Consider the following 23,424-nt stretch of genomic DNA (forward strand, 5'->3'; position numbering starts at 1 on the left):
CACACTTTCCCAATCTCTTTACTTTTTTACTCCCTACTGAATGTATGAAAAGAGCAACCAGATCAAGCCAGGACTTCAGTGGCATACTATAGGTTGAAGAGGACATACACATGCAGATCACGTAGCATGTATGTAGGTTGATCATGCATGCCTCATTTTTCTTACCATAAATATACTATGTTCTTAAAAATAAATGAAAAAGTAAATCACACACATAGATTGCATTACTTTTAATAACTTGAAATTAACCATATTACAGCTACAGGATTGGTGTATATTTGACTGTAAAGATAGTATTGCCTCTACTTGTCCTTTTCTCATTGTTCTTCTCTTCTGTTTTGTTGCGTTCATTGATTTTAGATCTCATAATTGATGTTTTGTTTTCTCTGAAAAAACAAGCAAGGATAACCAGTCACTCTCCGAAAGCATCACCCAATCTAGACTATTGTAAACAAGTGAATAAAGGTGGCATGAATAATCAGCGGCAAATATTCGTCAAACTGAAACCTAAAACTATCACCCATCCCTGAATTCAGTACATTACATGCAACCATTATCAGACACAACGACACCTCTGATAACTCAAATGTGGGCTTCACCTGTCTTCTAACAACATTCTAAGCCAAGAATACCGTCGTTTCAACCTGCTCTACAAATGCCCTTAACTAAAGAGCACACATTTGCAAGCACACTCACACCGTTATGCACACATCATGAAACCAAAGATGTAGTTGGCAAAGTGCGGCCAAATCAACAGCACTATGGCACCACAACAACATACACTGTGTAAACACACACATAAAATGAACATAAATATAACCCATCCTCCAATGCACAACATGCCATCATAGGTTGTGATGCTGGCATAAAGCATTCTGTATCCTAGCCAAGCAAAGGACGCAAAATCAACAGACAATTGCAAAGATTTTCAGCATTCTGAAGCACACATACAACACGCATTTGCAATGCAATAGGTCTCGCATTTGCAAGAGTTTGAGCTATTGGCATTGTAAATGACTATGCCTTTTATTTATGTGTTTTGAAAACCTGCAAGCGGTGCGTAAACACGCACTTTGTACAGATAGTCCTTGCTTACGAGAAGCAAGGCTGGCAGTTGGTGCAGCTTCTCATAAGCAGAGGCTATAAGTACAGAGTGCATGTTTACGCCCCTCTTGCAAGTTTTCAAAACACATAAATAAAAGGCATTGTCATTTACAATGTGAATAGCTCAAACTCCCGCAAAAGGGAGAGCTATTGCATTGCAAATGCTTGTTTTTTGTTTTTTTGTTTTGTTGCTGTGATTGCCACCTCTTATTTTACATTTTCAAGTATCCCATGTGTATCTGTAACGTGTAAGTTTGTAAATCTCCTCATGTAACATACTTGATTCAATTGTAAAGCGCTCTTGACACCTTTGGGTACAGTCTGCGCTATATAAAATTGCACAAATAAATAAATAAGTTACTAAGGACACCCGACACACCGATATCACCGACGTCAGGAGGACGGGTCAAAGTCAGTGTGTCCGATTACTACTGAGTGTGAGTTAGTTGATGAGCATTTAACCATCAGTGACACTTACCTGTCCTTTAACATCCCATGGATGTACACCATGCATTCCAACAAACGCAGGAAGCCGGGTGAGAGATCAGGTAAGCAGGTGTGTATTGGGACAGACAGTGAGGCATAGAGCTGGATTACAGAGTACAGTACTGGGTGTTTTGTGTGTTGTATAGTATTTAAAACAGCGCCCTTGTGGGAAAAAAACTCTCCATATCTACAGCTGGGGCAGTTCCTGCACTGTCGCCCTGTGTCTGCAATTAATGAGCTCATAGCCATACCCCTCATGTCCCAAAGGTACACACACCCGCACAGTCTGGTGCTTGTGTGCATTGTTGCCGTGCCAGCTCGTCGCCTTCCTCGAAAGAAAGTATTCTGCAAGTCAGGTCAGTGAGACTTTGCTATCAGCCTAGTTATGACCTTAATTAGTGCCTCACACTCTGCTTTCCAGTGTTGCCATGTTTATGGTCATGTGGGTGATGGCAGTCCAGTGAATCTGCGAGTCACTCAGCTGATTAGAATTCAATTATAAACGTCTTCCAGACAGCTTTATTTATTTTCTGCAATTTTGGCTAAAGTATGATAAATGAAAGTCGTATAACAATTATTTCTTATGCTTTACTGCAGTTCATTTAGAGTTTCTCGTTGCTCAAATGGGTGGATTTCTGATATTTATGTTTCCCCGTCTTCATTGCTTGATTTTGCTCATGAGAAAGTGTCACTCATAGTCGTTGAACTGTCACTCATAATCAAAGTGAGATTATGAAAATGTCACACACAGCAATCTGAAACCTTGGCAGCTTTGTAAAGCAAACACTAAAAAGGAGATTCTGTAAATGCTGGAGTAGATGTACGTCTTCCTAAATTTACCCTCAAAGATTGCCTCTCAGCATTGATTAACACAGTAAAGTGGAATTCATCCAATTGGGGGTGAGAATATCTTCATAGACAGTGGAAGTTTATTGTCTGGATTCCTGTAGTTGAAAAGGGAGAACCAAACACCTAGAAATTCCATGAGGCATTTTGTTTACCACGGAGATACATACTGGTCTTTCTGAGAAGTGCTATATGGTAGATTATATGGGCGAGGGGTGGCACTACACAGTTGCTGTTTTTCAAGGTGAGGACGTTTCAGGCTTGTCCTTTGTCTCCGGTTACTGTGTCAGGAAGGAAGACACTGCCAGTTGCGAAGATGTCACACTGCCTTCATCCAGGGAACTCGAGTTTGCCACCAGTCCCACTGTCGTGAAAGTGGCAGCCTGTCAAAGAGTTGAAAGAGAGACCACCGCACCCCACTGCGAGCAGTATACAAAGTTAAATTGCGCCTTACTTTTTTTTTATTGGTCAGCATGAAATAAAATAATCAGGCTGCACAACCGGAAGTTGGTTGAAGCTTCGCAGGCGCTACTTGAACCAACCAAATTGTCCAGTAGATGTGTCACTCCTTCATGTGTGTGGGAAATGCCATTGCTAGACAAGTGAGCTGAATTTAACATGCAGGCTTTTAAAACATCATACACAAGAAAGAGGAAGGACACTGAAAAATACGTCTATAAATAAGGAAGGCACAGCAGCTGTGATGAGCAGCGCGAATTTATAATGGTCACGTATCACTTTAAGAACAATTTGGCAGTAAATGCAGCCTAACACCAAGGTAAAGAGCGCACTACGCTCCCTGACTACCTCTAGGGGGAATTTCCCTGAAAGGATAAACAAGCGGCCGTGCGGCTGCGAAAGGGATCAAACATCAATGCGGCCGCGAAAGTAAAAGTAATACCGGTCAAGCGCGGCCCGCGCGCCCGCGCACATGCACTGTAGCTCTAGGCTGGCCTGGTAGCACTTTTTGGAGCACTCTCAAAAAGTCTTGCCAGACCAGCGCATGCGCTGGGTCAGGCGAGACCTAAGAAGGAATAATCCTCTACGAATAGTTTTAGTGCAGAAAGGTATCACTTCCTGCACATAAACTATTCTGAACACAACACTGGCACCCTTGCGTCATGGTGCAAGTGTGCCTGCATTGGCACTAGGCTGCCACATGTTGACCAGCACAAACCGAGAGAAGAAATTTACCCTATTTTAGTCAATATAGCACATTTCTACTCTCTTCCTTTCACGCAACATAGTGCAGCAAGTTCCCTTGATGCGTTGCATTGCGTTGCATTGCATTGCATGAAAGTTTAGTAAAACTGGGCTTGGTGTGGGCAAACAGGCTGTGTTCTGTTTTTGCACCCATTGCTCATGGCAAAATATATATCACATTCAACCACCTTAACCCGCTGTGTGCTTATGACGAGCCCAGCTCGTCATGAGGCACAGTGGAGCTGTGCTCATGACGAGCTGAGCTCGTCATAACGGTCGCGCTCCGCCCTCGCGCGATTGATTCCCCGCCTGTGCGGGAGAATCAATTAGTGGGCGGAGTCGTGACGAGCTCAGCTCATCATGAGCACAGCTCCACTGTGACTCATGACGAGCTGGGCTAGTCACTAGCAGCCGCCCCCCCCCCCGCGCTGTGGCGGAATTACCCCCGCGGCGAAGGGGTTAAAATTCTCATTGCCAAATAAACTATTCCCTACCACGGCTCGTCACAATTCCATTTCCCCCCAGCTGTTAATACAATGGTATTATCTAGACTAATTAGAAAAATCTTTCTTCTTCACTCAGGAGCTAATAATGGAGTTGAGGTAAATAGTCATTTTAGTGCATCAGTGAGTATTAATAAAACATTATGAGGCCAATATTTGTTGCAATCATTCAGTGGCGGCTCCTCTGCTAAGGCGGAGGAGTGTTGCCTCACTGCTTTTCAGCAGTGCAAAGAAGGAAAGCTAAAATGATAACAACATGATGCTGTTATCATTTTATTTTTCTGTCCTGAAGCAGGTTTTGGGGTGAGGCGGTCTTGGCTGTCATCACAGCCAGCAGGTGGTGGTGGAAATATGTGCACTTAAGTGTGCATGGAGGTTTGGCCGTCAGTCTTGGCCTGGCCAAACAGTCATGCACACTTAGCATGTTCACCACTGGGCTGTAATGCACAGCCTGGGTGGAGAACATGCACAGCGTTCCACTGCCTGTCTGAGGGCAGGTCCACGATGCTCAGACCAATCACAACACTGCTGTCATGGTCACAGCAGAGTCGTGATTGACTTAGGGCCTGTTTGCTTCCTGACTCCGGAAGAGAAGCAGATGAGAGATGACGACAGAGGAGAGTCGGCGGCCTTACAAAGGTAAGTGTCCTTTTTTTTTAAACCACCCTCCCCCTCCCGCCACCCCCGTTCAATAACAGCCTCCACTGCAGTCATTGATTTTATAACTCTTGGTCCAGTTTAATAAAGAATTAGCTCATTCAAGAATACACCAAACAGATACAGGCACTCTAACAAACAATATAAGCATGCAACATCATTCACGGACTATCTGTCAATGCACTAAAATATTTCTTCTAGGATACAGGTAATAAGTATCTTTTCAACTCTAGCCCAGTAAACAGTTACATATTGACATGTTTTTGCCACTGCCAGGAACCTGTGGGCAAACATTGCGGCAAGTGCGCTTGGGTCAGATGCAGGAAATATTCCCAAATGTTGGATCCAGGTAGTGCTTAATTTGTAAAATAATTGGTGCCGGGGTCAAACCTTTTCGCAAAAGCTGCAGCTAGAGCTGCAGAATGTTGTGGTGCCAAAAACCATGGCTGTGTAGTATTTTTTGCAACTATTTATGTGTCAATCAATCAATATATTCTTTATTTTAGAACGTATCAAACTCTATAAAAAGTCATATATAAAGAACACAATCAGGATAAACACAGAGTAGAAAATATCAACATTACTTTAAAATTTCACATTAAAAAGAATTGATAAATTGATGCCAGTTGCCCCTAAATAAGCCATTCCCCGACTGATACGTGCCTATATTAGAGTTTCTCTGCACAGGGTGAGAAAGCAAGCACCTACAAACTAATGGGAGATCAGCCAGGAAGCGAACGTCTTATTTTAACTGCATCTGCAAGAAAACGTGCAACAACATATAGAGTCGTTTTCCAGTCATTATAAAAACATTAGGGCCGGACGAACATGATTAAAAGAATCATATTTTTTGAGCAGCGGTAGGATAAAAGCTCTGCATGGAATCACACAACATTCACAAAAAGACTAAAATGTAACGTATTTTGGACAGATTATTCGAGCCCCTTGGCGAGGCTAACAGTAAGTGCAATTGATTCAACCTGAACCTTGTCAGCAAGAAGCGGTGGTTTGGTATGCTGACCTTGATGAGATAGGGTTCCACCCGCAAGATGTTTAGGTCTCGCCTGACCCAGCGCATGCGCTGGTCTGGCGAGACATTTTGTGAGGGCTCCAAAAAGTGCTACCAGGCCAGCCTAGAGCCACAGTGCATGTGCGCGGGCGCGCGCGTTGCGCTTTACCGCGATTACTTTCACTTTCGCGGCCGCTTTGATGTTTGCTCGCGATGGCGATAACTTTCCCGGCCTCACGGCCGCTTTGATGTTCTCCGTGAGGCTTCAATAGATTGCAGCAGTTAAAACAAGCATTGGCATAGCCAATAGGTCTCGCTTTTGGGACCTTATAAGTGTTTAGTTATGCAACTGTTGCATGGCTAAACACTTATAAGGTCCCAAAGGCGAGACCTATTGGCTATGCCAATGCTTGTTTTAATATATAGCGACGTCAAACCGATTGTTTCAAGAGTTCCACTGCCTTTCTGTTTTGATGCCTCTCTGAGGCAAATGTTTCCTACCCGAAGATCATATTCAACTTCACCATCATCTTGGGGCTTTCAAACAATTGTGGGCGGCCCAGTGATGTAAAAAGGAATATAACGTACTTAAACCAGGGAAATTTCAAAGCATAACCAAGGGCTAAGCAATGCCTTATAAATTCCTGATTTAGCTTAGTCTCAGGCCGCAGCCAAACTGCAATCCATCTAGTTGAGGGACGGGGAGCTAATGTATCTTCTATGTACTGGATGCCTAACCCTTGGTGAACAACAAACAGACCCCCCAGGATATTGCAGCATAGATTTACAAATTTTGCGGCACAAAAATAGAAATTTTGCAGCACAAAAATGAAACTTTTGCAGCACTTTATTTTACACATAATAATTCCTTTTCAGCTTTAAATCAATGGAACTTGTTTTAGCAGAGTATTCCACTTTGAAATAGGCATTTTTAAAGTTTCTTCAGCTTTATGGAAGCACAGCTCCAATCCTATTCTTGTCGAAGGGGGTCTTATTTCTCCCCGGGATGTTCACGCGCCCATGTATGCACCCCTGTTGGGGCACCGCTACCTCCCGGATCCGTGAGGCATGACACCTCTTCCTCAGGGACCCTAGGGCACAGGATCGCAGTGGGTGGAGAAATCATGGTAGTGGAATACATTTTCGACAGTCACATAGGAATTCGGTAAATCTTATACAAATATTACTTGGCGATGGTCTGACCACAAATCACAACTCTGGGGGGGCGTGGCTAGGCGCCCGAAGAGGATGGCGGCGCCGGAGTAAGGGCTCCGTCCTTATCGGAGTTTGCAGGCAGCTCGCGATCCTTGCGAGAGCTTTTAACGGAGGGCTTCACCGTGGGATGTTGCCGGGCACGCCTTGAGTGCTTTTCTGCCGCCGCGGCGGCTTCGCTTTGAGTCCTGCTGCTCATTTGGGTCCCGGTCGCGGCACGCATTTTGTTTTGTTCGCGTCCGTGCTCTCCTCAGCAGCGCGTTTCATCGCGCACTGGACCCCCGGCTGATACGATGATATTGTAACACTCCCATCACCCCCAGCGACATAGTTGTTATGTACCAGCTTCTACAGGTGACTTTTCATTTATTACAATGACTTTTTTATGAACTTAATGGACTTCCTTTGTTCTCCTCATATTAGGCAGCCATTTTAGGTCCCCAATCTGCGTCTCCTGGCTATTAGTACCTGTTTTGCTTCCAGTTTGCACGTGTGCTCTCAGTATTCCTGCATCTCACAGACGCGTCGATGGCTGACTGTTCTGGCAAAGTCTGCAAGCGCAATTACATTAAAAATTACAAGCTTTTTACGGAACTAGCCCATTTAGAAGCCTCTCAGTCTCTCCCTTTTAGTGAGATGTCGTCGAACATGGAATCCTCCTCACAGTCTTCAGCGAAGACGACGCCGAAGAGGTTAAAAAAAGATCCACCTTCGCCTCTCCAATCTTCCTCGGTCATTTCGATGGAGTTAATCCTTGAAGAGATACGGGCCTTGCTCCCTTTTATGGAAGAAACCAACGCTAAGTTGCAAGTCCTTACTGACAACTGGGCTTCAATGGATGAAAGAGTGTCATTGGTGGAACGTGATGTCTCTTCTCTTCAGGACTCTGCGGCCAAGGTCACCCACATGCATACGCAGATTTCGTATCTCCAGAAGCAGGTGGAGGACTTGGAAAACCGTAACAGGCGCAACAATCTTCGCCTTTACGGCCTGGTGGAAGGCTGCGAGGGGAATGATCCTATCAATTTTTTCAAGTCTTTTCTTCCCAAGATTTTACACTTACCCGAGGACACATCTCTAAACATCCAACGTGCCCACAGACTTGGACGAGCTACCTCCTCTTTATCCTCATCAGCGAGGCCCAGAGGAGTAATAATGTATTTTTTGGAATACACAGATCTGCTGAAAGTTCTTTCAGCTGCTAGAGCTTCTCCTCGTCTTACATGGTCGGCTCCACTTTGTTCTTTGCGCAGGATTATGCCAGAGCCACTGCGAATCGCCGTAAGGCCTTTTTGGACATGAGACCGGACCTCCGCTCCATTGGTGCCAGATACGGTCTCTTTCACCCTTGCTTATTCAAAGTCACCTACAACAACAAGACTACGACTTATGAGGAGCCTATGCGCCTTCAAAGTTTCCTGAATTCCTGTGGCAAACCTGACAAGGAGCTTTCTGGACCTTCCTCTTCTCTCCCAACGTGACTTATTTCCGAAGTTGTATTATGATGCCCTGGTTCTTATGTTCGCTGGTTTTTCTCACTCAATGGACCTTATAACTTGCATGTTTCTCTTGTTGGGTTTCGCTCTTCATTGAAATGTTTGTTATTTATGTTGTGGTTTCTTGTTACGTTCCACTCATCGCATGTCTCATGACCTTGTCGTCTGTTGTCGCCTAACCTTGTTACCCTTCTTCCTTCACAGATCAATGTTCTGCGTTCCGCCTGTTCCTCCGGTTGGACGTCTCACTGACCCCGAGTGCCTGCCTTCTCCAGTTGGCCCTACCTCCCTCCCCCTGTCTTCACATACGTCCTTGCTTGTCTTTGTTCCTGATCGTACCCTCCCTAAGTTACCCCTTGTAAGTATTCTTCATACTCCTTTTGACGAGTCGGTTCTTGTTCTATTTCTTTTGACTATGTTTATTCCTCTTATGCCTTCAGATTTACTGGTGTCTGTACCCTTTTTGCGACCTTTTTCTTCTTCTGTTTCTCTCTCATGCTTTCTTCTCATTGCTTATTGGTTCCCGTGGACATGCGTCTTTCTCTTTATGCATTCTATTCCCCTGTCACTTCGCTTCTCCTTTGACTTATACTTACGTTCCTCTTCTTATGATCATCTTCTCTCATATCTTGCTTGTCTATCGCTTCTTATGCGCATGCTTTTTTTCCTTTCTCACTGGACCCTATTCATCAACTTTTATGGACCTTACTTACTCATTTTACTGACTTCAGCAACACTCTGGCTTTCCTCTATTTTTCTGACATCTCTTAGTTTTCTCTTATTTTTCTGTCCTTTGTCCATTCCATTTCCTCTCTATTCTCATTTTTTTCTTTCTTTTTCCTATGTTCTCATTTCTCACGAGGCTCTTTCTCATTGTTTTAAATCTCCTTTGCATTATTTCTTTAATTATTCTTAATGTCAGTACGTATTGTATCTTGGAACGTTAAAGGTCTTCACTCTCCTATTAAGAGGCAAAAAATTATTTCTCATTTAGCCAAGTTGAATGTAGATATTGCCTTTTTGCAAGAAACCCATTTGTCAGATATCGAAGCCGCTAAGCTCAAGAGGGGTTGGGTAGGTGATGTTTTCTCTGCTCCTGGGGATGGTAAAAGAAATGGTGTGGCTGTCTTAATTCCCAAATCTCTCTCTCATTCGCTCTTGACTTCCGAGTCAGACCCTGAGGGTAGATGGTTGTATGTCAAACTTTCCTTGAAGGGTATTCCCATTTCCCTTCTCAACATATATGCACCTACAGGCGGTGACCCCGTCTTTTGGCGCATAATGGCTTCCCGCATTTCTGAATACGTTGATGATAATTTTATTATGGCAGGAGACTGCAATTTACCCCTCGATCCCTTTTTAGATAGGCATTCCAAAGCATCCTATATCCCTAACAAGTCTCATAAATTGTTTGTGCAAGCAATATCCCAGCACAAACTCATTGATGCTTGGCGTTTATGCAATCCCACTACCAAGGAGTTCACCTTTTACTCCCCATCCCACCAATCACAGTCCCGCATTGATTACATTTTTCTTTCCCATCATATCTCTCAGTCCCTCACTCGTGCTGATATTGGCCCCATCTTGTTCTCGGATCACGCCCCTGTACTGATTAACATTGATGTTTTACCCAAGTCCACCGGGCCAAAGAGGTGGCGCTTTAATAATACCCTCCTTCTAGATCCCAAATTCACCACCTCCTTTGCTGATTTTACTACAGAATGTTTTCTTATCAATGATACACCCAATGTACCCAAGCATACCATTTGGGACGCTTATAAGGCTGCAGCTAGAGGTTTCATCATTGATCATGTGGCTAGGAAACGTAAATCCGCTCGCAAACGTACTAATGATCTTCTCCTCACGATTAAAAAATTGGAGCACTCTTTTTATACCTCCCATTCACAGGAAAGTTTGACTACTCTTATTGAAGCTAAGATGCAATTTAACAAACAGTCTACTGAAGATGCTTCGTTGTATTTGCTGAAATCTAGCTCAAAATTTTATGGGGGTAAGAATAAAGCGGGAAAGATCATAGCCAATTATTTAAAAGTCAAGCAACACAAATTGAACATTGAATCTGTTTATGATTGTTGGACCCGGCCTCGTGGCGTGGTCCTGACTTCCCTGGGATTGGGCCTGTTCCCCGCCCTGGCCTCCACAGGCCACCCGTTCGAGCCGCACGAGGTCACCTACACCTCGGGGCTCCACCATTTTGTTGCCTGCCACGTGACCCTGCGCACCAGCCCACATGACCCCGCTCAACCCGGCCTCGGCCCCAGCAAGGCCCAGACATCGAGGCACCAAGAACTGGCCAGGGGGTATCACGTGCACACTTCCTCGCCCCTGGTGGAGGGCGGTATCGATGGGACCCCCAACCGTCCCTACACACCGAGGTGCGATCGGCCTCCATCTCTCCTGGGCCGGGCGCCTCTCCTGCTGGGCGTCTGGCCGCTCCCAACCCGGCCTCTCCGCCCCCCCGGGCACAAGGGTCCGGACATCAAAGGACCCCGGACCTATATCTGGGGCGACCCCGCAACAGACCGGCAGTTGGATCCCGGAGTCGAGAGCCCTGCTGATCGAATCGCGGCCGACCCTACGGAGAAGAACTCTTGTTGAAACCACCACGAGCCCTGCAGACTGCGTCGCGGCTCCTTCTTGCGGAAACCTTGAAGCCCCCCGGAACATCGGGGCCCTGCTGACGCTGTCGCGGCCCAACCTCGCTGAAACCTCCCTCGGAGCCCTGCTGACGACGTCGCGGCTCGAGCTGAGCAGAAACCATCTTGAGAGCCCCACTGACCTGGTCACGGCTCTCCATGAACTGAACGCCAGAGCCCTGCTGACGCCGTCGCGGCTCGACCCCTCCGAGATCCGGAGACCCTCCAGCTTGAGGATAAGAACTGGGCCCCAGGTACCCTCGTACCAAACCCCTGCCAAAGACTGTCCCGCTACCCCTTCCCTTCTAAAGAGACACTGAGACTTTTGTGGATCCCTTGATCCCTTTCGTGTAAATATTGATCCCGTAATCTTTAAGTGCTGATAAAGTATTGCTCGTCTTGAGACAACCTCCTTGAGTCCTGTGTGGTGGTGTTACTGTGCTAGTACATGATAGGAGAAGGACCTCCCTGGAGGCTTCTCAGCAGCGCTCGGCTACTTCGTACAGCGTGGGGGCCCCTCTGGGTGGCCTCTCCGACTCCCCGAGGTCCGCCTTCCAACAATGATGTTAACTCTGTTTTAAGACGTACAGATGTTGATATTTTAGAGGAATTTTCCCGTTTTTACTCCATACTTTACTCATCTGAAACTCACCCTTCTGCCCAATCCCTTGCTACCTTTTTCTCCAACATTCGGGCTCCCTCCAATTTCCCTGTTGACCTATCCATTCTTGAAACGCCTATCTCTAGTACCGAATTACACAATGCACGTCATTCACTTAAGAAGGACAAAGCTCCAGGACCAGACGGATTTACAGTTGAATTTTATTTGCAATTTTCTCAATTACTATTACCCAGATTACACTCCCTTATTGATTCTTTTATTCTTAGTGGCACCTCCTCTGGCACTTTTTCAGACGCACATATATGTATTATACCCAAAGAAGGGAAAGATACTCAACATTGCAAGAATTATAGACCAATCTCTTTAGTTAACATCGATTACAAGATATATGCCAAATCCCTTGCCATAAGACTAGACCCCTTTCTTCCAGAGTTGTTGGGTCCGGAACAATCTGGATTTGTTAAAGGCCGTTTCATCACAGACAATACTAGACTCTTGTTCAATGTCCTGTCCAAATCCTCACGATTTCAAGATTCTTTAGCGGCAATTGCTTTGGACGCGGAAAAAGCGTTTGATAGAGTAGAGTGGACTTTCCTTTTTTCTGCCCTTAGATGGTTTGGGTTTGGTCCTAATTTTATTTCCTTTATTTCATTCTTATATTCCAGTCCCAGAGCAGCGGTCTGCACCAATGGCCTAGTCTCTCCCTTCTTCAACTTAGGTAGAGGAGTTCGTCAGGGATGCCCCCTTTCTCCCTTCCTTTTCAATCTAGCCTTAGAACCCTTTCTCCCAAAACTCCGCCAAAATCCTAATTTACATGGTTTCCAAATCTCTCAAACTAATATCAAACTTGCTGCTTATGCTGATGATATCCTACTCTTTATGTCCAATCCCGCCACTTCCATTCCTGCATTTTTAACTGAAGTTCATGAATATTCCCAAATTTCTGGTTATAAGTTGAATAATGATAAATGTGACATTTTACCCCTTACCAAATTTACCTTCAAACATGATTTTGCTCCGTCCAATTTTACTTGGAGTCCCTCGCATATTAAATATCTTGGTTTACACGTCACACCCTGCCTTCCCGATACTGTTTCGTTATGCCTTAACAAGTGTTCCCAGAAATTATCTGACCTTACTTCTAGATGGCACCCGCTTTACCTCTCCTGGTGGGGCCGCCGTGACACGATTAAAATGATGTTATCCCCAATCGTACTTTACACTATCTCTAATATTCCAATTCCTATTCCAACTAAATTTTTTAGGAAAATCAACACTATTCTCTCTTCTTTCCTCTGGTCTGGCAAAAAGCGCATATGTCCCCGCTCAGACTACGATCTCCCAAATCAGAGGGTGGGGTTAATTTCCCGGATTTTCCCACTTACCATAAAGCATTTCTTCTGCGACAAGCCTCCCTTTGGTTCCGAGATCCTGCTGAATCATCCCCCCTTTGGCTTGTTATTGAAGGTCTCTCTTTATACCCCTTCACTTTCGCTGAATACCTCTCATTCTCCCGTAAACCCCAGCTTACTTCCACTCCCATTCATAAATTCACTTCCAAACTTCTTCTTTCCAATTCCCCGAAACCGCCTTGCTCTGTAGCCGAATTTCTTAACACCACCATTTGGTATAATAATAGCATCCTCATTAATCGCAAGCCCTTTTATTGGAAATCTTGGAGACAAAAAGGTTTGGTGTGGGTATCCCACCTCTTTTCTGACTCTGTTTTCTTACCTTTTTCTGTTCTCCGTCAAAATTTTAATCTCCCTCAATCCTTTGCCCGTAAATACCTCACGCTTAAAGATGCAGTTATGTCCACCTATGCCCAACTTTCCAGCTCTCCCACCCAGTCCGATCCTTCCAATCCTACTCTGCACCTCCATTCCTTACTGCGTACTCGCCCCACAGCCTCCTCAATCCACACTCATTTCATAAGACTCTCACACCTAGATCAAAATCCATGGTAGAGGAACAGTGGGAGTCTGATCTTGGCATCTCCTGGTCCACTTCTTTGTGGGACAAATTGTGGATTACAATTTGTAAATCATCCAGGGCTGCTTCCCTCACACAAACCCTTTTTTTTAATCTTTAACAGGCTTCTTTTCTCACCCCATATGTTAAATAAGAGGTTTCCTTCAACCCCTGACCTTTGTTGGTCTTGCTTGACACCTAAGGCTACTCTCTTTCACATGCTTTTTTCTTGCACTATTGTGCACAACTTTTGGAGACAAGTTTGGGCTTAGATTAATACCATTTTTCATACTGCTTTTCCCTTTTCCTTTGTCAATATTTTTTTAGGGAGTCTCTCTCCCTGTTGGGCAGATCTTGATTTTAATGTGCAAATTGTTGACTTGCTGCTAGCTGTTGCATTCCAGCAAATTACTGTTAATTGGAAAAACTTTTCTAACATTTGTTTCAGAGCATGGTGGTATAATGTTTGTCATAATCACAGGCTGGATACTGTCTTTGTTTATCCCCTTAGCCTGGCTAAAAAACGACATGATCTTTGGCTTCCTGTGACTTTATACCTTGATATTTGTGCTAAGCGTTCATCTCATTTGCCTCCTTTTCAGCAAGAGGTCTCTAAACCTTCTTGATTGACCTTTTTGTTCCTTTGCATTTATTTATAATCCATTGTACTGCATATTATTATTAGCATTATTTTCTATTGCATAGCCTCAATTATTTGTTATCTCTTAATCTCATGCTTCTTTTCACAGACACGTCTATTCTACCTTTCATATTGTTGTTATGTTTTTAGGTTTTTCTTATGTACCGACACCATTATTCTTTAATAAAAATCTTTTGAACTTAAAAAAGAAATCACAACTCTGCCCCAGTCATCACAAAGGAATGCATAATGATATCCCTAAAAGGAAACTCTCACATATCCAAATATATATTTATTTTCAGTTAAGTAGCTAAGAAATGGCTGCTTAATGTGAGTCTTGCCGCCCCTCATGTTGGTCTACTGGATTGTTTTCCGGGTCCCCTGGGGGCAGAGATTATATATTTAGTGGAGAACAAAATATTGAGTGATGTCTGAGCTCTGCCCACTTCCTGAACTCTTCGCACTGGGGATGAGCGTTTGACATTGTTTAGTATTCTGTTCATCATTTGTTCTTTTTGCAGGCAGAAAGTGTGCCAGGCTTAAAGAGTGGCAGACATAACGTGCCAGGCAGATAGTGCGCCTGGTTTAATGAGTGTAAGAAATAACACATGCCAGGAAGAAAGCGTTTTGTCCTTATATTGCGCCAGAGATAACATGAGCCAGGCAGAAGACGCGCCAGGCTTAAAGTGCGACAGACATAATGTGTGCGAGGCAGAAAGTGCGCCACACTTAAATGGAGATAATGTTTGCCATGCAGAATGTAGTGTGGTAGGCTTAAAGTGCGCCCACCAGACATAACATGTACCGGGCATAAAGTGCGCCTGGCATTAGGTGCACCAGATATAGGGTGTGCCTCCTGGAAGAGGGTGAGACCCTGGAAGTGGGTGGAGGTGCAGCACACAGCTTGTGGGGGTGCAAGAGCTGGCAGATGACAATTAAAGCTGGAGGAAATGAGGCAGATATAAAGGAGAAAGGGAAGAGGGGGCAGTGAGGCAGTTGTATGGATGCCTCATGCATTGTCTTTTTATTCTGAGTTCTGGTAGCTATGCTCCTGGTTTTAAAAAGAACACAGCCACACCCGCTCCTTGCCTGTCCCCAAGGCATCCCTCTGTCTGAACTCCATGAGGCCCCACACTCCACCTCCTCCTTATCTCTGTCTTCCCTGAGGACCTCTCGCTCTCTCTATCCTCCCTGTTACTTCCTCCCTCCTGTCCCCTCAGGCTCACCCCTCTCTGTCCTCCCTGAGGCCTCCCTCTCTCTGTACTCCCTCTCTCCTCCTCCTCCCACCTCACCTGTGTTTGCTAAGCCGGAAGATGGTGTTTATATGTTTTCGAGGGTGCATTGTAAACAACACTTGCGTGTGGGTGTTGCTGGCTCCCATAACTGACAGACACTTCTCCGCACATTTGAGAGTTATTTCGAAAGAAGTTGCGTCATAAAAAACATGTTCCTTATAATCTTTCAAAATTTCAGATCGCATGCTCCAAATTTTGCGGGCGGTTTTGTAAAAAGCACAGCCTTTTTTACAAAACTGCTGATTTTGCGATTTATTTGCAAATCGCAAAATCCTGAAGGTCTGAACAAAGGTGGGCATGCATGAGGAACACAGAAAAGCAGTCTCAAATATTTGTTTTCAACTATCTGGAGCGCCGAGAGGTCCGGGTAGCCCATATGTCGCTGCCAAGAGGCATTTAGCCTGATATTTCTTGAGATGGTCCTGCCTACTCTTGTAACACAGTTAGAAATAGCTGTAATAGTTCTTGTTCATGAAATCACTTGGAAGCAGCTGAGGGAACCCAAGATCAAGCCTCATCAAACTGAACCCCTAGGTAAGGGAAAGAAGCGACATTTGCCAAAAATTGTCCATGGGCATAAAAGGTTTTGGCTCTTGACTGCACAGATCCTGTGAACATCACTAAGAACTTACTATAATTTGTAGACAAATCTAAAGAGCCCAAAAAAGTAATTAAAAAAACAGGAAGTCTATTAACTTTTGCAGGCCCACGCTCGTTCTGGCCAAAGGTACAGCATCATCTGCATATCATAGGGCCAGTAGAGGTCATGTACCCACCAATAGAAGATCCTGACCATCTTTTAATAACTGGTGCTCAAGGCCATTAACATACATCGTAAACAGTAAAGTTGCCAAAATGCACCCCGTCAGACTCCACTGTGTACCTTAAAGGGTCGGAGTAGGATCCGTCAGTTTGATAACGAACTGTGTCTGACATGTCTTTGTGCAAGCCTCTGAGATGGACAAAGATGTTAGGATCGACCCCTATAGTTAAGAGCATGGCCCATAGTTTATCACGTTAACTTTATCAAAAGCTTGTGTTAAATCCATGAAGGCCATGAGATTACAAGTTGCAAATCCAGACATTGATCAAATGTGCTCAGGCCTCACCTAAAACCATACTGCAGATATGATAAAATGTGACTCTCAATAGTCTATTAAGGATCACCCTCCCAAGCACCTTCACTAGGGAGTCAATTAAAGAGATGGGCCAGTAACATTTCGAGTCCTCCTTGTTTCCCTTCTTGAAAATCGTGACAATGATTGAGGTAGACGAAAAGGGCAAAGGGCCAACCGCGATAGCAGCATTCAGGGTCTGCCTGAGTACAGGACCGTTTCTCTGGTTCACTCAAGAATAGATCTGCAGGGATCCCATCCAGGCCGTGGGCCTTGTTTCTTGACAAACCTAAATTTCCACCCTTGACTTCTACAGAGAAACTCAGGAATGAGATACCATGGGGAGAGGTGACTGAAGAGCTATCCTCAATGAGAGGAGAAGGGGAGGAATACATTTCAGAAATATGACCAAACCAACTGCCAGCTGTGATATGAGAACAGAGCTGAGGTCTCTCGGAGGTGGGCACAAACAATGGACGGTAAACTATCTCCAAAAATGAACTTGTGTCTTGTAGACAAGCAGCGCTGTTTAGCTGCTCCCATGCCTCCTCTTTCAACTAAGCTTTCCTCCTTTGCATCTCATCATTATAGTTTAAGAAGCAGGTCGTAATCTGCTGCTTATCTCTATGGGACGCTTTTTAACACCTTAATTAAGCGGTAAACAACGTTTACCACAAATCTTTTTCCCCGCAGGGAATCACAACGCGATCGTTACAACGACTGCATTGTGATTCTGCATACCATTACTCCGCAAGTCGGAACAACGACTTGCAGGGGGGGGAGGTGTTAGATTTAAAATCCAACACCTTCCCGATTGTCCGCACAGACTGGAGTTGGAATAGTAAATTATACTATTCCAACATCGAGCGTCCCCCTCCGCAAGTCGTTGTTCCGACTTGCGGAGTAATAGTATATGGAATCACAACGCGGTCGTTGTAACGATCGCGTTGTGATTCCCTGCGGGGAAAAAGAATGCGGGATAATAACACATATTCTAATTAAGCTTCTAGGAGCTCTAGCAGAGTAGGTGTCAAACTATTTGTGGTGGGGTTTACTGAGAGGATGTGAGCCCGGTACAGTGAAAAGCTGACACACACCTCTACTTACATGTCAGCACAATCAAGCAAAAAGTTCAGATGTACAATCGTACAGTCATGCAGCCCATCGTGAAATTGCATGTGGAAAAATAAGAAAGAAAAAAAAATAAAGTGTTCCACCTATTCAGGTTTCAATCACAAGAATCACCAAAGCACTGGCGGAAACTGAACCTCAAATTACCAATGGAGTCTAAGCTCCTGTGGTCAGAACCTAGGCTGCATAGTCTTGATTCCCCCTCATGCACCTATAATCCATCACCCAGACTCTCCAGGCCCCTCAAACTCACTCCTGCACTTTCTTTTTCATATCAGCTTTCCCCGTTTGTCACTGTTTTTCCCTCTTTCTTTACTTCCTTCCAACACCCTTTTGTGTTTTCTCTCTCTTGTTTTTGCTCAAAATGTTATGATGAAAAATAAGTACCTTCGTTGAAATATCACGCCGGTGGGTCCCACGTGAAATCACCGGCTCAATTTAAGCACTGCACCTAGGTGGCTTGTGAGAAGGACCATTGTGGGACCTTAGTGCCTTGGATGTGTACATTTTTTCTGCGCTACTTGGGAAGGTGCAGATCTGAACTGTGCACCTCATGTTGTCTTCAAGGGCAGCTGGGATGATCTGCAGGCTTTGGTTCAAGTCAGAGAGAGGCAGCAGACATCTTGATTTGTGCCACACCTCTTGAGACTGAATGTGGCCGTCTTGGACATGACCTATAAAAGAGGGTAATGCTCAGACCGATTTACGGTATGGCTGATGTTGTTAAGGGAGACCAGCTCCTGCCTGACTGTCAGCATCTGCACATAACTAAGCCCAGCATAGCAGCCTGCCTGCTTCCTCTTAAGCTCTCTAAAAGGCACAAAGACCAGCCGGTGAATACTGTACAAGTGGGCCCTCATGGAAACTGCGCCATTGGCTCTTCTCCAATCAATCAATCAATCATAGGTTTGTTGAGCGAGACTACTCACCCGTAAGGGTCTCAAGACGCTGGGGGGGTGGGAGGTACAGGGTTCAGTTCATCAAGGAGGCGGTCTATTGAAGAGCCATGTTTTGAGGTCCCTCGTGAAGATGGGGAGTGAGGTCGTCTGTCTGAGGTGGAGCGGGAGGGCGTTCCAGGCTCTGGCCGTGAGGAAGAGAAAGAGCACCCTCCTGATCTGGACTTCCTGGTGCGTGGGACCACGGCATAGGAGAGCTGGGCTGATCGTAGGGTCTTTTGGGGTGCGTGGAATATGAGTCGGCTATTCAGGTATGCTGGTCCGGTGTTGTGGAGGACTTTGTGTGCGTGGGTGAGAATCTTGAAGGGGATTCTTACCTTGATGGGGAGCCAGTGGAGTGTGCACAGGTGCTGGGTAATGTGGCAGTGTTGTGGCAGGTTGAGGACTAGTCTGGCGGCGGCGTTCTAGATGTTTTGAAGTCTGCGGGTGAGGTTTTTTGTTGATTCCGGCATAGAGTGCGTTGCAGTAGTCGAGTCTGCTTGTAACAAGGGTGTGTGTGACGGTCTTTCTGTGTTCGAGTGGGATCCATTTGAAGGTCTTGTGTAGGAGGGGAGGGTGTGGAAGCAGGAGGATGCAATGGAGTTGATCTGGCGGTCCATTTTGAGTTCGGAGTCCAGGATAGTTCCGAGGTTGCGTGCGTCGTCTGTGGGGGTGGGCGGGCTTCCAGGGGCGGGGGGCCACCATGTGTTGTTCCATGCATCAGGGTGTGGGCACATGATGAGTACTTCCGTTTTGTTCGTGTTGAGTTGTAGACAGCTGCTCTTCATCCATTTGGCGACTGCTTCCATGTTTTCTTAAAAGTTGTGTTTGGTTGCGTTGGGTTTGTTGGATAGGGAGAGGATGAGTTGGGTGTCATCTTTTGCTGTTTGCTGTACGTTGTATTTTGTAAGCTTTTTTTTATATCCTAGTTGTATCCTTGTGGTTCTCAATCGTAGGGCTGACCCACAAACGTATGCTCCGCGATTTTCTTTGGGGCTGCCTTCTTCCCCGTGTTCTTCAATCTTCTTTCACCCTGGATTGTTCTGTTAAGGGCAGGCAAGCGCCCTGGCAGTGCTCCTCTTAAAGTTTGCACAATATCTGTAACCGTTGATCTCCCGTTAATCTATATCACTTTTGTTACCACTTGTCCATTGTGGTGAGTTGGAATAGAGTTAGACTCTCTTTTCTTTCACTAGTTATTCTTTATTTGGCTGATCTCCACCTATACACAAACCACGTCGACCTTCCACCAGTTGCATCTGTGCAATGCTGGGTCTGTTGTGGCCTGTTACTGCAGCAAGGTGCGCCTTCACGTGCCTTGTCTCTTGCGGTGATATACTGGGTGCTGTAGATAAGGTGTGATTGCTGTTTGGCTGCTCGTAATTTACTCTGATTGCTCTGGATTGCTCTGGCGGTGAGGCGGGGGTGAACAATCTACTGAGGACTGAATATCAGATACAGGCCGTTTCTGCCTCTACTGCCACTCTTTTAATTTGCCACTTGTGCATTGACAGCCCCTCCCCCCTTCCTTCTGTATGACGGCACCTCACCTCTACTTTCAGCTGATTGTCGGGAAGGGTAGGGTCTCTCTCGTTTCAGGATGTCTCTCCCTGGGCACCAGCTTACCTGCCACACCTGCCGAGCTGACTCAAGCCACGGTCCTGGACGCAACCAGCACCTGGGCCCCTCCTCAACCGGTGTCTTTTACTCGGTGGGACTGCTACACGCCTCTCTCCCTCTCTTCAATGCGCACCGCACGGACACCACTCCGGTTTCTCTCAACTGCGGCTGCGCTTCGACTGCACAAAGCTCGGGCTCTGGCTCTTCCGCCCCCTACTGCTACTTCCAATACCACCAGAATTGGAACGAGTACGGGAGCGGGTCTCTCCGCCAGCAAACCGCACCGGTCTAACGCTGGCCGTCTCGCACAGCCGGAGAGAAACTGCAGCTCTAGCCTCGTCGATAGCTGCCAAGGTTTCAGATTGCTATGTGTGACATTTTCATAAATTCAGTGTAAATATGAGTGACATTTCAACGACTATGAGTGACACTCGCCAGCAAGTTTACCTAGACTGAATAAATGCTACAAATAACCAAGTGTTAACTGTATCCAGTGTGGAGCGCATTTACAGCCTGTCTGTGCATTAGCTTGTACTGTGCAGAACATGAAAATAGCATAGAGTTTAGAGCTTGAGTCTCAGCCTCGAGCCTGCACTCAGCAATGCTACAAAGTGTACTGATGTCCTATTCATCAGTGGCTAACCTTCAATATGTGAATGACCCATCGTGACTCTACCTGAATGTATCCATGTCACATGATTATCAAATTACTGTCAACTTATTATAAACTTATTGTCTTACCATCATCCAGGTATGGATGTCAATTGCCTGCTGATGAAACCCTGGACATCTTCAGAGGCAGTAGACTGGGCTCCCATAACTAACTAGTTCTGGCCTTGCGCTTTTGGGTTTGCCATTGCAGGCAGCGTCTTTGGTGTGCAAGGCTGGCTGTAGGCAGGCGGGCTGAGGCCGCAAGCCACCGTTGGACGCGGCAATTCGGTTTGCCGGCCCGAGAGCTGAGGCGTGGACTCCGATGGGGCAGGGTTAGAGATGGGAATGGTGTTCATCCCATCACTGCCTGAGCGGCCATGGATGGACTTGGGGTGGGACTCTCCTACCTTGGTCAAACCACAAAAGGTTTCTGAAGTCGCTCCTCGTATGCTCTGGAGAGCCTGAGAAATCCCTAATGGATTTCAAAACTTCAGAACCTCTGCATAGAGCTGGAAGCACAGTCAGAGCAGGGCTGGCAAAAATGTCCAAGCCAGCCCTGCTCTTTCCCTTCTTTTGGTCTCTATCTTTCCATCCATCCATTCTCTGTCTCTTCCCTCTCTCTTCTGCCTCTGATCGCTTATGTCTCTCTCTAGCCACACACTCCCTCCCTCAGACTTAGGTCTGTTTTCCCTCTCAGCTCTCTCCCTCTCTTTCCCTCTGTCTCCAAAAGCCCCTGCTGCGTGAGCTGCCGTTAACCTCGAGAAGCTGGAGACCGGCGCGAGCTGCGGTCCAGGACTGTCAGAGCCTGGCCTCTAGTAGCTGGCCTGCCATAGAAGTTCCCTTTATGTGGGTGGCATCATTGTTATCTTGCTTTACGTGTCAGATTTAGTAATAAACAGCAATTCCTAGGCAGTCCTGCTACGCTAGGCTAGGGTAAGTCAGAGCGAAAGTAAAAAAAAAAATTCGATCAACCTTAATAAAGCAGCTTAAAAAATTATTTTCAATTTCAAGAAAAATTAAAAAGTTGAAAATTGAAATGGTACTTAACAGAGCAGTGCATAACTGTGCACATCTATTAAAACACACACACACACACATCCTCGTAGATTTTACCCCATTATTTACCTCTCCATGCGTGTGGTGGTGGGTTTCATTTCCATTTCTCTGGTCATACAAAACGTGGCTCGCGCTTCTGTGACAAATATTATCCTCAGAGCCATCAGCACCGCATGACGTTTTGGTGGAAAAATCGGACACTTCAAGTTATGTTTTGTATAGAATGATGGCTTTCTTCCGCCACAGACAACGCCGCGAAACAATTCACAAACACCTTCTGATCTCCAGGGGCTGATGGCACAACAAACAATTCATAAACGAGCCCTGCGCGTTGAACTTTTGGAGGAGGTCGGAATGCAAAGCCAGGAGCACAGATAATTTGGAACTGTTTATTGCCAGCAAGTCCTCTTATTTTACGCCCCTCTCTAACTCCGGACCAAGCACACACTTGCTTGAAAAGAAATTGCAATTGCGGCCAGCTTGAGAGCAGCTGCATTTCACGCCATACCGGCCGCCTAGCTCACCTCTCCCTGTTGTGACCGGCCGCCCGCATCAGGCACGCTCGGGCCGGCCGGCTCAGCTGCATAGTTCCTGGTGCTCAGGGGCCACGAACAAACCACTCCGGCCGCCCGCAGTCTGCCCGGGTGTTTTAAATGACCCTGCCGCCACCCGGGCCGTGGTGAGACAGGCTGGATCGAGCGCGGGTAATGCAGCGGGCCGCAGGATTCATTACCGAGCTGGCTGTTACTTCATCAAGACCAGCCTGGATGGCGTTTCAATACAGTTTACATTGAATCAAGTGGACAACTCAGAGCCCAGACCTCAAGAACTCTCTCGTGCAGCGCGGGTTGCCTGCGCCACTGACACTAGTATTTTATAATAACAGCGCTTGATAGGCACAGGCCCTTATATGCGTGGCTTCGCATTTTAGTGCGGTGATGCGGACCACCTCACTGAAGCGCGGTTTAGCATCACGCCTGATGCGTGATACTTGGCAGGGCTGCTCGTCGCCCGTTCCCGTTTCTCTCACCTTGCGAGCAGCGGATCAAGCTCCTCTCCTGGCTCCTGCAACTTCCCGACTGACAAGACCACAAACCCCAAGTCTGCAGCAGGGTGGGGAACACGGGGTATGGAGCAACCACTGCCGACGATTTTGAACTAGGCACATTATACTCTCTGGACTGAGAGGGTAGATCACATAAGCTCACTGTTCGT

At 46.0% G+C, this 23,424-nt stretch overlaps 1 long non-coding RNA gene across 1 annotated transcript in view; it reads right to left on the reverse strand.

The window, feature by feature from the left end:
* Positions 1 to 268: 268 nt before the first annotated feature.
* Positions 269 to 23,424, reverse strand: part of LOC146798333 (uncharacterized) — a 227,190-nt gene continuing 204,034 nt past the window's right edge. The window contains exon 3 of the long non-coding RNA XR_014969145.1: positions 269 to 386. This is a non-coding gene — a long non-coding RNA (uncharacterized LOC146798333). The remainder of the gene's footprint in view (positions 387 to 23,424) is intronic.

This window comes from Triturus cristatus, chromosome 9, assembly GCF_964204655.1.
Source record: "Triturus cristatus chromosome 9, aTriCri1.1, whole genome shotgun sequence".
Classification (NCBI taxonomy): Eukaryota; Metazoa; Chordata; class Amphibia; order Caudata; family Salamandridae; genus Triturus; species Triturus cristatus.